The sequence below is a fragment of the Buteo buteo genome, chromosome 5, assembly GCF_964188355.1.
Source record: "Buteo buteo chromosome 5, bButBut1.hap1.1, whole genome shotgun sequence".
NCBI classification, from domain to species: Eukaryota; Metazoa; Chordata; class Aves; order Accipitriformes; family Accipitridae; genus Buteo; species Buteo buteo.
Window position 1 is genome coordinate 5,949,971 of NC_134175.1, and position 13,381 is coordinate 5,963,351.

At 49.3% G+C, this 13,381-nt stretch overlaps 1 protein-coding gene across 3 annotated transcripts in view; it reads right to left on the minus strand.

Annotated features, from left to right (window-relative positions):
• Positions 1 to 13,381, minus strand: part of CASZ1 (castor zinc finger 1) — a 208,411-nt gene that overhangs the window by 168,945 nt on the left and 26,085 nt on the right. For 2 of the 3 annotated variants that reach the window (XM_075027388.1, XM_075027387.1), the window contains exon 2: positions 2,884 to 3,027. The gene's annotated coding sequence lies outside the window, so the exon portion shown is untranslated. Of the gene's footprint in view, positions 1 to 1,866; positions 1,886 to 2,883; positions 3,028 to 13,381 lie in introns of those variants that run through there. The other variant, XM_075027389.1, reaches the window with a different exon arrangement.

Below are 13,381 nucleotides of genomic sequence, written 5' to 3' on the forward strand. Positions count from 1 at the left end.
TCCAGATACGTGCTATTAACTCCCAGCCAGGGTGATACAGTAGATACTGTATTCAGATATATGTATATGGCATGTTACCACCAGATGCCACATGTTACAGTCTAGACTGAGTTTTGTAACTGCCTGGGAAAATTTTCTCTCACAGAACAAGTAATACATAAATAGATGTATATTTTAATGGGCAAGTTAAACTCCTCCTGGCAAAGGCAGGCAAGTTGATTTCATACACAGGCGGGTAAATTTCCACAATGATTTTGCAAGGCTGTTTCATATTCGCCAGCCCAGCTCAGGATCTGAGCCATCAGGGCTGGCTGGGCCAGGCCAGCTGCAGTTCTGCAGAAGGCAGAGTTCCCACCTTGCTCCCTTAGCAATAGTGCCTATGCAGTGATCCCAAGGATCCTTGCAAAAAAAAAAAAAAATGCAGTCAGCCCAATTTAACCCCCAAATTTAGCTTTACTTTAGGATTGAAGCAAGGGGAAATATTTTGCAAATTCAAACACAGACAGAGCAGGTATTTCTAATCCTTTTCCCACATCTTTTTTAGCTTTTTTCTCCGCATAAAAGGCTACCCTTCATCAACTGAACAAGAAAACTCCCTCCAACCCTTATAGCTCTAGGACTAAACAACCAGCTTGTGCTTATAAACAGAGAGTGAAAAAGCAATCACAGCCTAGGGACGGGCTCTGGAGAACGTGCAAACAGCCTCTGTAGCCCAAAGTAAATTGAGCTTGTTTTGAAAGTAGAAGCCATACAACTTGCTGCAGGGCTGAAGACTGGAACACGGGGATTTCTAGTCCAGAGCATGAGCGATCGCAAAGCCACATGCCTGAAAGGCTAAATGCATCTCCTTCACTGAAGTGATGTTTGTAGAACTAAAGGGACCTCAGAAAACAGCTGGAGTCAAGGGAAACGTTTCTATTGTCTCTCATGAGCGTCTGTCCCTCAGAAAACAGACCCAGAAGGACACTCAGCTTTGTACAGGCAATGCACCCAGTAGGTACTAGAAGGTGAAGGCAAACATCAAAAAGGATTACTGATCTGCAAGAACCTGAACCTTAAGGTTCACTTCAGCACTTAAGGAATTCCTGATCTATCAGTCTCTTCCTCTTGCCTTGTTGTCTCAGAGGTCCTGTCCTGCTCATCCGAGGTCCATGTCAGATGGACATGCAAGGCTTTCAATACCAGGAGCTACACCAGCAGAAACCTGTGAGAGGTGCCACAGGAAAAGCCCCCTGATGGAAAAATGGACCCAGAACCTATGCAGCAGCTTCCTCAGCAGAGTTTTCTCCCCCTGGATGATAGGCTTCTCTGGAGAGGCACATAAGGATGTTTGGCGGAAAATTCACCTGCTGCGTTCAAACCTGAGAATTTGTATCTTATTTGGTAAAACCTCAAGGCTCTTCATGTTCCACTACCCTATTCCCTCGGGCAGGGCTCCAATTTGGGAAGCTCTCTCGCCTCTGGAGGCTTGGGAAGGCGTGTGCCACTGCTCCAAAAGGGGACACAGGCACCAGAGCAGCCCACACAGGGATAAAGGCCAGAGTTCCCTACATTAATAGTTCAAAACCAAGCTTTCCAAATAAAGCATGCCAGACCCTGGAGGAGTTTTAGCACTAGGAAGGTGTGGGAAGGCACAGTTCATCCATATCCCATCCTGAAGCATACTGTATTTACTGGCAGGTTTACTGAAAGCACTCAGATCTGTAGGCTCTGAACACGTGGCAAACACTAAGCCCTGCTGAGCCTTAGAGGATCACAGCTGTTGCTCTTTAAGGTAGGACACTCAGAACATGAGTAAATTCCCCCATGCCACACACACAGCCAAACATGGACAGCGATAGCTGAAGCGCCAGACCAACATCTTACCCCTGTGACTTTTCTCGTCTTCCCTCTTGCTAAGCCAATACAGTCCGTCCAACCTGATACTTCTAGTTCAGGTCTCAGCTGTACCTGTAACTCACAACAGCTTTGGATACACTGCTTTGCCCAAGTATCATTTATGGCACAGCAGCAAAAGACAGAGAACATGGTGACACACAACCCCCACAGGGACTTCAGGTTGTTGATCTTCATTCAGGCATCATCACCATTTAATAGTGCCAACACAGTATGGAGATACGCCCCGACAAAACCTCTACCCGCTACAGAGCAGACATAACATTATACAAAGCCCAGACACAGTGAGGATCCTCAGCCCCTTCTATATGCAGCAGTACGGCAGTGCCACCAGGTACCTCCCAATTTCCCAAACCATTGAGAAGGAATACATTATCCCACTGTTGGTATCCTACAGCTGCTTTCTTCTAGGCCATGTTGTGCCATACTTTTTTTTTGTTGAGTGGCTGTGATGGGAGCCAAGCAGTGAAGAGAGTAAAATGGCTTTTAGAAACACAGAGTCCCACCCCCTCACAACCTTTCTGAGTTTCCCACCATGACCACAGACATGCTCAAACTCCTCTTCTTTTGTGAAACAAGTCAATCAGAAACTGTCCCACACAATACTTACCCAGGGGACTCCCATGCTAGCTTGTTCCGGCATACTACTTAGCTAATTGTTAATACTGCACACCAGCTCATTAGGAAGGAGGCTAAGAGAGGGAGCTGTTCAAACCAGCGCTTTGCTGTGTCAGCTGGGTGCCTATGTCTGTGCAAAAATGGGCAGCGATGTCAGGGGTAAACCCAGTCCTACTTGTAAGCCAGCTCAAGACAAACCAACACCCCACCATGCATTTACCACCCAAACCAATGACTTTCAGCAGCTCTTCCAAACTTTATAGGCTAGAGATTTCCCAGGAACTGGAATGGAGCCTCTGGAGAGTCAAAATCACTCACTCCAGTCCTACTTCAGAGCAGACCATTTGATCACAGAACAAAAGCCAGTACCTTGCACTGAGAATTCACAGGCTTCAAGGTTCACTCCAGTGTACAAAGCCAGGAGAGAAGTCAGGTTCTTTGTTTTGGAGGTGGTCTCAGGTGAAGACAGTGTGAATTTGATGGCCTCCCTTCACTTGGTGAAGTCTCTTTGCCCTGAGGAGAGTTTCAAAAGGAAATGAATATTCCCTACTGAGCAGTACAAGAGCTCAGGTGAATCACGAGCATAAGCGATGACGCCGGCCTCAAATGCCACAGCCACCCACAGACCTCAGCCCTTGGTCACACTCAACAGTCCAGCAAGGCAAGGCATTTCACGCAATGCCAAACACATTGCATCCCAGTCGTCTTCTCTGCCACATGTGGTGCTAGCAACTCAAAAGTCAAGGTAGAAACCACCTAGGTGACCATTCGGTGGGCCATGCACTCCAACTTTCCCCAGAAAAAAATCCAGGTCAATCAGTTGCAGAAGCAGCCTACAACACTACTAAGCCACTTATTGCAAAGAGCTTCCCCCCAAAGCCAGCTGAGCATTTCGGCACACGTGAGATATCATGATGTCATCCCTCCTTTGTGGGGGAATCGTTCACTTGTGTTCATCTTACGACTACCAGAGAGCTCTATCGTCAGTCTTGTACACCCCCACATCAAATGTAATTCTTCAGCCCCAAAGACGTTACAAATATAACCAGACGAGACAAAGGAAGAATTATTATTTCCAGTTTAGTGAGGCACACAGTAATTAAGTGACTTGTCACAGGTCACTTGGCAAATCTGAGGCAGAATTGGGAACCAAAACTAAATCTCTCAAATTTTGGTCCAAGAGCTGGACAACAAAAGTCCCACTTCCTTTCCTGTGCTCCTTGGATGCACACTGCTACCTTTGCAACACGTTTTACCCTTCTCCACACTCTCCCTAGACAGTTAAGACAATTCCCTTCCATTTCCTGCACTGGAGGAAATTAATAAATACACAGATTAAAAAGAACAAGAACTTTTACTTTACTTACAAAAATAAAAAATGTCCTAGGCTCCAACATTTGACAGAAGCTCAGAAGCTTCAGACTCTTCTGTGAGGTGGGATTTGTAGACTGGAGGGTTTTGTTGGTGGTGTTTTTTTTAATTTCCATCAGACAAAAATAAAAGAAGCAAAACAAAAGAGGGTTGTTGAGATCAATTTGTGATAGGTGCCGGGCCAAAGAAAATGGAGCCAAAGAAGTCAGAACCCTGCAACCAGCAACCTTTGTGTCAATTTAAGCAAATATTGTGGCGTTTCCATGGCAATCCCTGTTTTGAATATCCACTACACTCACTTTTTAAAGGGCTTTTCCTGTTTGCGTTTCAACTTCAAAACCTGTAAATATTTTCAGCCTTAACACATCCCAACCTCCCCCAGCCTCTGAAATGAGATACTATCAAAGCTTTGACATGAAGTCTTCTGTTTGCAGTATCCCAAAGCTGTGAAAATTCACAGCAAAAGCAGGCTGGCAACCCACCACGGCTGGGGATAGCAGAAGCACGGCTGGACCTTTGTCCTGCTCTCAGCACAGCGCCAGCCTCTTTGCAGCAGTAGGTACAGCAGCCCGTTCTTTTTCAAAACTGATGAGTGAAACGAGTCCTCGCAAACACACAGCACCGATAGCATCAGCCCAAGGCAAGGAGCATGCAGCAGGTGTTTTGCAAGCCTCCCTTCATCCCGCTTTGCCAGCTCAGGCCACCTCTGACCCGCTGCACCAGCCACGATTTCTGCTCCGAGCCTCTTCCTGTGACCTGCTCGGGGCCAGCTGCTCGCACAGCCCCAGCACTGCCCCCCGGCCTGACCCGCGCTTCCCTCCCTTCCCTCTAACCTGAACTGAACTGAAGCTGTCAATCACAATGATTTATGCTATGCTGCGTCATGTGCAAGTGGGAACGAAGAAGAGTCGACTTTGTCCTCACTTGCAACCTGGGCTAGGGTGTAAATTCTCGAGCTTCCTCAGCGGCAGCTTGCAGGTACCTGCTGTATCGCTCTGTGCTGCTCCACCAACAAAGAGCCCACTGGGGGAAGTCCTGGTGCGAGAAGCCCTGGTCAGGTGCTGGTATCAGCTGTCAGATCCCAGCACCAGAAGCCTGGTGTTAACCCCCTTCCCAAAACATAAAGCTGACCCTGCACCTAATGCTGCTTTTTTGCATGCATGGAGGTGCACAAAACCACCTTCTGCTGCGCTTCAGAGACATGTTGAGGACTTTCATCCCCAAGCCCCCAACTTCTAAAGCTTCAGCCTGTGCTGCCGGAGCGCCGCCCCTCCCGGCAGCCATGGGAGTGCACTGGTTAATTCTGAGTTTCCTGGCTGTGATGGATTTGTGCCAGGCCTCAAATGTTAGCTTAGTGTAATTTTTGGGAAGTCAATTTCCTTTGTGTTTTTTTTTTCCCTTGTTTTTTTTTTGTTTTAGATTTTTTCCTCTTTTCTTCTAAATTGAAAAGTAGGAGCATTTGAATGAGCGTCAGGACAGGGCCATCCATCTATCGGCTGTAGTTTCCCAAGGGCATTTTATAGGCACCATGGTACGTGCACAGAACAACCATGGAAACAAACACCAAGTGACTTCAAAAGCCGTTATGCTGAATGCCCACAGAGGCACCCTTGAGGAAGCGGTCCAGTCTCTCGCACAAACAACGTCACTCCTCAGTCCTGACCACCTCTGCCACAAGGCCGGGTGCTTCTGATACCACCAGCAGATGATGCACGATACCTGCTGTCCTGGCCAGCTTCCAGCTCAGGTAATTACATCCTACAGGAGTTTCAGCTGGATATTTTATCCCTTCTTCACTTCCGGCCCTCAGCTGCTGCACCAGGAGTTGCTAAAACCCTGTCCAGATCCACCCCGGACGTGAGTGCGTGCCAGGGGCTGGAGGAAATTCTGGGCATCCCTGCAGGTCTCAAGAGCCTGGTGCTACAGCAAACAACCTCCTCTAGAAACACACAAGAACGTACCTTCTTACATACATCTCATAATACCCCCACCTAAGAATGAGGTGCAGAGCTGGGAAAACAAAATGGGCCTGCCACACTGGGAACCAAGAATTTCTGGAGGCATGCGCTTAACGCTGTCCAATGGAGCAGTCATTTGGGACATGGACACCAGTTACTCTCTTTCCTTGAAGTGGAAACTCTCCTCCCATCATCTCACAGGCTCGGAGAAATTAAAACTTGCGGTGGCAGTGATGTAAGGCTAAAGCCACAGCCACCAGTCTGCCTCAGCCAACGGCATCACATGTGGTGTTGAACGTACAGGAGAAGATGGGCCAGGCTTAGAGGACCCATGAGAACAATCCTAGCAGGGTTCACGACAGGCCAAAACAAAAGGTGAGGGTCTTCACTGTGTCTTTGAGCCCTCTCACCACGTACCACTAAAAAGTCATGAGCAGGAAACACTGGCAGGACAATACTGGATGCTCCCGCCAAACCCTGCCAACATGCATTTCAAAGTGCAGGCAAAGATGCGGGTCCCCCATCCTCCCGAGGGAGCTGTGCTTTGGCATTTGCCATAGCCACAAGAATTCAGAGCCCTTCGAAGCTGTCCAAGACATAAGGAGATGACCTGCTGACCCACTGTCCACAAGGACAGCTCAGGAGTCCCCATGCTTGTAAGCGGGCTCTATCAAATCTCTGTTTTGTGCCCTCTTTGTCGTCTTCTTTCAGAAGATTCTGGACCAGATCCTCACCTGGTGTAAAATCAGTGCAGTTTCGGTGGCTTCAGTGAAGTCATGCCAATTTAAACGAGTCGAGGATCCGGCCCTCCAAGTTACTGGAGTTGCCAGTTCTTCCTTTGGATAATCCTGAGGGTGATTTCACAGCAAGCAGCAGCACAGGCCCAGCCAGACTGGCAGGATCAGCTGCGCTTTTCTACCCCCCACGAGTAGGGCGGTCTGTGGCAGAGTCCCTACTGTGAGACCCTGCTGGAGCAACACTGGGTGTATCATCATCTGCTTCTTTTACTGTGTTTCCTTCTCTCTGTTGTTTAATGAGAGATAGATACAGCACAGAGTAAATTATTCTAGGGTTTGGATCCAGGTTTTCTAATTGCTCTTACCAGGGGAGCTCTTGCCTTTCAGGGCACAGTGTCACACAGCACGCTGAGTACCCATACTTGCCATGCATTTGGAGGGGGTGCAGGAGCAGAGCTGGTCATGTGTCCAGCAGCAAAATCCAACCAGGTTGGGTCTTTGCTTGCTACTGTGAAAACAGCACGACTTTATGAACAACCCAGATCTGGTCTCCCCCTCCCTCCACTCCCACCAGCCTCTACTCCAAGGAAGGTAAAGAGCCCATCACGTGCTGGCAGCTGCTGAGTGAGCAGCTACAAATCCCTCCCTTGTCCCCAGTTCCACTATCGTCCTGCCATCTATCTGCACCACGTCTTGCTGTTAGAGAAGCAGGCAACACAGGCGCAGGGAACATGGCACAGCTTCAGCAGGCACTGGGTGCGCAAGAACTTTCTGTGCTCTGCCCTCACAAGTCCTTCGCTATCCCCCCCAGAGCAATTTTCTAGGCAACAGCGTGGTTGCATTCCCTTCCCTATCTCCTAATAAATATCATGCTAAGCAAGATGAGTATCTTCTTCCCAGACCAAGCAGCGTGACCCACTTTCTGAATCAGGGCAGATGCAATTGGGCCCTGGAGTGCTGGACCCCTCCCAAAGCAGAGAGATTTTGTAACAATTACAGCAAGAAGCAGAAGGAATAGAAAAGTAATAAGTGATCAAAGAGTGCAGTGGTGGAGCTGAAGCTGTGGGGTAATTACTACTCCTTGCCATCCTACGCTCTGGCATTTTCCTAGGACACCAAAGCAAGAGCCACGTGCACATTCACACAACATCTCTCCTCCACTGCCCTACATTCCTCAAAAGTAACAGGTCCAATTTCAAATTCTGGCTAATGGCTCAGATGAGACAACTGCTGCCCTCCCCGCACACCCACCCTGATTTTTCCCCTTCTCTTTCCCTCTCCCCACAGCAGAGCAGGAACAAAGTATTCAAATTCTAGCACTGCAAATCCCCCCCCTCCAGCAGACATACACATATGTACATCTTACCCTAGCCCCAGTGACAGCCTTAAGGCTTTCAAAAAGGCAGCTGTGCCCCTGGCATTCCAGCACTGACATCTGGCTCGTGTGCCAACTTCCAGCTGTCCGTGAGCGCCACTTCCAGAAGTGTTACCAGCTCTGCCTCCTTGTCCCCCTAAACCTCTCCCGACCCAGAGCTTAAAGACCTGCTGTTCATAGTGGGGAGGTCTGAGCTGTGATCCTTTATAGGTGTGGTAAAACAAAAAGCCCCTGCAAAAAACTTGTGCTTTGGGCCAAACTCTGCCTGGCTTCCTAGCCACATAGCAGAGAGAGGAGGTGGCTGGATCCTGATCCCAGCAGTGCTACTCTCAGTTTAGAGATGCTCCATTTTTCCAAGGAACAGTTCTGTACTTTCCCAGATGTAGCTGGGATCAGACTATGACCCAATGGGCACGGAAAACAATTAAAAGGAGGTGGGGTGAATGTCAGTAATGCTCTCATTGCTTGAACCCGCAAATAAAACTTCCCTCCCAGAGGACTGCAAGCCTCCATGGCCAAAAGCGTATAGAAAATCCCATACCAAAGACTACAGTGTGCCATGATGTGCCTGTGTCCAAACTGGCTCCTGTACCGTGCTCAGCTCTGGGGCACCCAAACCCACGAGTCTCTGTGCCCAACGGGTACCGGGAGCCCACCAAAGAGTCACTCATTCATCTCAGTCACCTCCCCTGAAAAGCACAACGGGCAAGCTGCCTGTGAGTCTTACAGCAGCACCCCAGCAGCTCCAAATGAGACAAGACCCCCATGCCAGGGATACACAGACAGCAAAAGACAGCACTTGCCTCAGAGCAAGTCTGACAGACAGACGAGCGACGGGCAGGGAAAGGAGCAGAGCTGCCATCGCTCACCCAGGAGCTCAGAGCTGGCACTGGCTTTCAAACCCAAGACTTCTCCCCTGCTCACTGCCTGCCCACTGGAACAAACCACCATCAAGACAATAGTACAGAAATACACGCTAATGGGTGCTTTGACCAGCACAAACAGTTGCCTTCATTGTCTGACATGGTGAGACCAGGTAAAAGTAACTTTTAAAGGATTTCCATGGTGATTTTTCTCCCTAGTTAAATAAAAGAATTTAAAAAAAGAAACAGAAAAAGAAAACCCTTTCACCCAAACTTCAGAGATAAAAAAGGGGGAAAAAATCTTCATCTTAATTCAAAATCCTATTTGATGTGTCGTGGCATGAAAATGTTTTTCACTGCATTTTTTCAGTGTGATCTCATGCACCCTGCAAACGGGGTACGCCCAAAACACCAGGTATTTTATGGGACACAAACAGAGCGCAAACATACACAATTAAAAAAAAATGGGATTGGTAAATATTTAAATTAATCAGAGCTGGCATCTGTGCAGCCTCCCCTCCCAGAGAGGGGGATGTTTGCAGCTTTGAAAAAATAAAAGTGAATAACATGACCTTTTCCTTCATGTTTGTTAGCTCACTGCAGTTTGGTGGGTTGGAGCAGCCGAGGCACCTCCCAAAACGAAGTCCAGCAAGTGCAGCCGGGGCTCCTCTCCTCCCAGCCTGGCACCGGGGGCTTGGGGCTAGCTCCAGAGCTGGTGGGGACGGAGCTGGCTGGGGGAGTTGCTCCAACCTGTTTGCTGTCTCACTCCATAATGCATGGGTTTTGTTGTGTTTTTTTTTTTCTTTTCAGTTTAATTGTTGGAGGAGTTTATGAAGCTGTTTGCCAAAAAACAATCGACTCCAGGGAGCCAGCTTACACAAAAAGGGTGTGTCGCTCGAGCGAGGCCATGAAGCCATGGAAACCACCACCTTTTGCATTTGCCCAGGTGAAGCCAAAGCTTTGTGGATGGCTTGTGAAATCAGCAGAGATCTGCAAGGAAGTGAAACACGTACATGCAAGTGTGCATTAAGCAGTCACAAAGGTGGCCCCGTCCACCAGCACCTAAATCTCCCATAAGCAAGGTGAATGCTCGCACTTCAGTAATGCTGATTTTGTTTGAAAGGTCACACAAACACACCAGAGAATGCACGAGGCGTTTTGCACACAGCCGAACAGTGCGCGTACCCGGAGCGCTCGTGCTCCTCCAGATCGGCAGTGCGGGCAATGGCACAAGCAGAGACGGTTCTGCCCCTGCAGCACACACACACGCAGATGTGCAAGCTGGCTAAACTCCCTGCCAAATGGCCACATGACCAGACAAACGGGAATCTGCGCACACATGTGAATAAAAGGCACCACCACAACACATGCAAATGTCTCAAAAGCAGAGATCACGCCTTGGGTGTTTGTTCTGACCCACGGGAGGAAAGCTGGCAGCGGTGGCAGGCAGGGGGATTGGTGAAGGTAGAAGAGGTGTCTCCCCGGGTCAGTCTGCAGCAGCGCGGCGCGAGGACCGTGCCATGCAGGACCCCATGTCCAGATGCAGGAGAGTATCTGGGGGGGGATGTTTGTCTTGCAAGCTGGCGTGTGAAGGCGGGTGGCTGGAGAGGGACCCTGGCTGCATTCTTCTCAATCTTAGAAAAGAAAACAGAGAATTCCTCAGAAGCACTGGCTGCCAGCCTGACTGACAGAAAAAAAAACCCAGGAACAAAGTGCAGAGAGGGATTTTAAAGCCACCCAGCTCCTGTGAACGTCTGCTTCAGGACTCTCCTGCTACCACAGGAAAGGGAAGAGTGCTCTGAACTGCAGCTCTTTTGAAAGAGGTAACATCCATTATTCCCCACTTTCAGCTGCTGAAAGCATGCTGATGACATTTCAGGTTACAGGATTTCACCCACTCTGGTGGAATACAGAGAAGTCAGAGAAGTGAGCACAGGATAAAGCCTTACCAGGCCATCTCTTGCAGATGAGCACAGAGCATTGTGTGGCATACAGTACAACCTCGAAAAGCTGAACAGGCACAGAAACTCCACAAGAACAAAGTTCCACTATCATCCTCAAAATCAGAGCTGGCCAGAGCCAGCAAGGAGCCAGATCTCTCTTCCTCTGGTTTGACTTCAGTCCGCCACATTAGCAGTGGGATGACTCAATCCTGGCGCTTCTCTTACCTGGAGTCAAAGGTCCCTGACCACAAACCACATCAAGAATCAGCTCCTGCACTCGATGAAGCCTGGAGAGAGGAGTACAGACCCCCCAACGTAGAAGAGATGAGGGCAGCGATGCTTCTCTTGGTGCAGGGAAGCAGGGAAACCTTTGAAAGCCCATCACTACTTTTATGATTCACTATTCACTCCCACGCATATGTTTACACCAGATCCACATTTGTCTCCAAACGCAATGACCTGGCCTTTTCCCATTCACAGCCCCTTGTTTTTCCCTCTTGTTTGACAATCCCAAGGTAGGTGCCAGCCAGACACCCAACAAGTACTGTTTAACTGGAAGGTCCCCAGGGCGATCTCCCAGCAAAGGCAGAGCATGTGGCATCAGCCAGGACTTGGAAACAGCACCCAGCTGCTCCAGCCACCACCGCCTCCACATCTGGGCTGTCCCTAGGCACAGCCCATGGCCACTGCAGAGGTTGCTGCTCCCCAAGGGCACCTTCCAGAGACAAGGGGAGCTCCCTGGACAGGCACTCCCCCAAGGAGGACCACAGGAAGGGCCCAGCAAGCCCACGAAGCAGGCAAGTGCCGGTAAGGCTTGGTGCGTCAGCCTTTCTGGCATCGACCTCCCAAACTCATTCAAATATTTCCCTTTTTTTTTAATTTAATGTTCCCTATAATTCATCTGTCCCAAAAGATAATCAATAGAGGCCGTAATGAAAATTTGAGCCATATTTTATGATCCGCTGTAGGAGAAAGGGCCACATCAGCAGGACTAGCCTTGGCTTCCAGCATCATTTCTATGTGCGTTCACCTGCTCGCTGGCCAGATTCCCCCCTCCACCCGTCTGAGGCTGCTGACAGGGGCAGCCCCTCCAAAAGAAACTCCCGCCCTTCCCTCCTACTTCAAACAGCAGCTGCTCAAGCCGCAGTTGAAGACGTACATGTGGGGAAAAGGGAAGTTCCTACAGAGTGCGAAGGGCCCTGACCCAGCAGCCTTGGGGAACCTCCCAAACATCCCTCAACTCCTAAGCTCTGAAACAAATCCTATGGCCCTCAACCAGACCCTGGGGGGAATACAATGAACGTGTTGCAGGATCTGAAGAGCTATTTCTACCCTTCACAGTAATTCCCTAATCCTTGGCACTGCCTCTCAGTCAAGCTGAGCTTCACGCTCCTCTTCTCCCAAACATCACCCAAGAGTGAGGGCAGTCATTCATGGGGGCAGAAGAGGGCTTCGCCCAGGAACTGCGAAAGTCTAGAGCCTGCCATATGCTGTACTGCAGTCTTTCAGGGCTCCCACCATCGACAGCAAAGACCAGAGAAGCACTTTTGGGCTCCCAGGTTCAAGAGCAGCAACACAGTTACGTAGGAGAGATCAGGGTTGGCTCAGTACTCTCCGCTTCCAAACACTGAACATTAGCAGCCACAGGAGCAAACTCCACAGCTCCACTCAGACTCCAGCAAAATGCTCATCTCTTCTCTCTCCTGTGCACCAAGGACTGTCATCTGGGTCTCAGTATTAGTCCTACAGGTATGTTCAAGCTTTTGAATGGTCTGAAAACAGGGATGTGGAATCCCAATTTTGTTCAGTACCACTGGAAAAACAAGGGGGAAAAAAGTTCCAGGAGCCTAAAGCACATTCTCACTTCTTAAATATCCATGTCCAGTCACTAGGACTGTGCTCCTCCACGTCTATCTAGTCCAAGGGGAACCTCAGGCAATCCCACCTACCTCTCTTTATTCCTTTTAGGCACAAATATTACAACTGCTCCCTAATTCATCCATCTTAGTATAGTATATATTCATTTAGGAGCTGCGCTGACCTTACTTCCCCAGGTGGGTAGTGGCAAGGAGGAGCAACCACATCTCAGTGCCAGCCTCCACATGCTGCTGTGTGTTTTTCATTCCACATTATAAATCCCACAGCACTTTCAAGCACCTTCATCTATTCTCCTGGCACACAACTAGCAGGTTTGTTGTTTTTGCACATGCACACGGACGCAGCCAGGGCTGAAACGAAGGCAAAAGCCTCAGTCCTGTTCCCGGAACCTTTCTCCACCTCTGATTCCCAGCAGCGGGTCCCCTGTCCTCCCTCTAAAGGCTGGAGCATATTTCACTGCCTGAAGCTGCCGCATCCGCAGGGAGCCGGAGGTAACAAAACCGTCTTTGATTTGGCCAAGGGAAAAATATCAGAAGTGAAAGGCCGGAGTGAGGAATTTATAACAGCAGCTAAGGCAGCAAAAATACAAGCGCCTGACCAGAAGCTGCCCTCCTGCTCAGCATGTCATGTCGTTCGGCTTCCCATGTGTCTTGGAGGGGCAGGATGTTGCAGAGAGCACAGCCAGAAACCACCAATTTTCTACACACACGAGCGTACTGACACCCTCACGAGACCCCTGCTA